Below are 1983 nucleotides of genomic sequence, written 5' to 3'. Positions count from 1 at the left end.
GCTGGGAGGAGCCTAACTTTCCAAGGATTTTTTTTTTTTTTTTTTTTGAGACAGAGTTTTGCTCTTGTTGCTCAGGCTGGAGTGAAATGGCTTGATCTCAGCTCACTGCAAACTCCATCTCCTGGGTTCAAGTGATTCTCCTGCCTCAGCCTCCCAAGTAGCTGGGATTACAGGCATATGTGGCACCATGCCCAGCTAATTTTGTATTTTTAGTAGAGACGGGGTTTCTCCATGTTGGTCAGGCTGGTCTCAAACTCCCGAATGCAGGTGATCCGCCCACCTTGGCCTCCCAAAGTGCTGGGATTACAGACGTGAGCCACCATGCCTGGCCAGAAAGGATTTAAAAATATATATGTATGTGTATATATATATATCTTCCTCAAGAAAGTAATTGTATTAATTTTGTGAAAGTTGTCAGAATCAAAATGGAGTCACAAATGTTAAGAAAACCCTGATGCGTAGAGCCAGGGATGACTATGAAGACAGGGTTTTCACACTTGTATGCCTGATAATAAAAAATACTCTACGAAAACTACAGTGTAGCACAATGGACATTGTAGTCTTCCACACAGAAAAATATTTCTGCAAAAAAATCTGCCCAGCAACTAACTTCCTGCCTGACCTCAGACTGACATCACCTTTGTTATTGATGTTTGTAACCAGGGTAACTGTTTCAAAACCATTATGTAATTATTATTTTTTCCTTTAAAAAGGTTTGTCAGGAAGACCTGTTTGGGACCCCTCTCTGCAGGAGAGAGCTTTTCTCTTTCTTTCACCTATTAAACCTCCGCTGTTGGCCAGGCACAGTGGGTTCATGCCTGTAATCCCAGCACTTTGGGAGGCCGAGGTGGGCAGATCATGAGGTCAGGAGTTCGAGATCAGGTTGGCTGACATGGTGAGACCCCCGTCTCCACTAAAAAAACAAAACTTATCCTGGTGTGGGGGTGCGCGCCTGTAATCCCAGCTACTCAGGAGCCTGAGGCAGGAGAATCCTTGGAACCTGGGAGGCAGAGGTTGCAGTGAGCCAAGATCGCGCCACTGCACTCCAGCCCAGGCAACAGAGCAAGACTCTGTTAAAAAAAAAAAAAAAAAAAAAAAAAGGCGAGGCTCGGTGGCTCACGCCTGTTATCCCAACACTTTGGGAGGCTGAGGCGGGTGAATCACCTGAGGTCAGGAGTTTGAGACCAGCCTGGCCAACATGGTGAAACATCACCTCTACTAAAAATACAAAAATTAGCTGAGCATAGTGGCGTGTGCCTGTAGTCCCAGCTACTTGGGAGGCTGAAGCGGGGAAATCGCTTGAACCCAGGAGGTGGAGGTTGCAGTGAGCCGATCATGCCTCTGGACTCCAGCCTGGGAGACAGAGCGAGACTCCATCATAAAAAAAAAAAAAAAGAAAGAAAGAAAACCTCACTCTTAACCTCAAAAAAACAAAACAAGACAAAGCAAAACAAAAAAAAGGTTTGTCTTTCATTACCTCCCTAAATACATCGGTTACTTGTAGCATGCATATTCCCATTTCGATGCTCTATTCACAAATAAACGTCTTTTCCTTTAGAAAGCGTGTCTCTGTTTTTTATTTAAGTTGACATATATGATGTTGAAAGTGAGATCTGAACAGTATCACTACAGGAAGGAATCAGCATTCTTTGGAACTGGTATGCAGTATACATTTGAACTCTTTGAGATCTCTGCTTCAATAGCGCACCTTTTCTAACCTGGTGAGTCTTCTCTCAGGCTGAGTCTCTTCCCTGTGGTACAGACTTTTGATGTGGTTTAGGATCTGTTTTGGACCATAGGTTCCTCCTGGGATGATAAAAGATCTTTTTGTCTTTTCTGGTAAGTCCTTTCTGATATAAAGACAAGTGTCTTTCTGAATTGATTAATCTTGGTTTCTTCAGAAATTTACCTTCTGTCTGTGAGGCGTATCTTTTCTGGTTTGTGCACCTAATCTGATATTTTGTTTGATCTTCCAGCCTAGGT

This window comes from Piliocolobus tephrosceles, chromosome 1, assembly GCF_002776525.5.
Source record: "Piliocolobus tephrosceles isolate RC106 chromosome 1, ASM277652v3, whole genome shotgun sequence".
In the NCBI taxonomy this organism is placed as follows: domain Eukaryota; kingdom Metazoa; phylum Chordata; class Mammalia; order Primates; family Cercopithecidae; genus Piliocolobus; species Piliocolobus tephrosceles.
The sequence above is the reverse complement of the archived record's forward strand: the minus strand, read 5'-3'. Positions refer to the sequence as shown.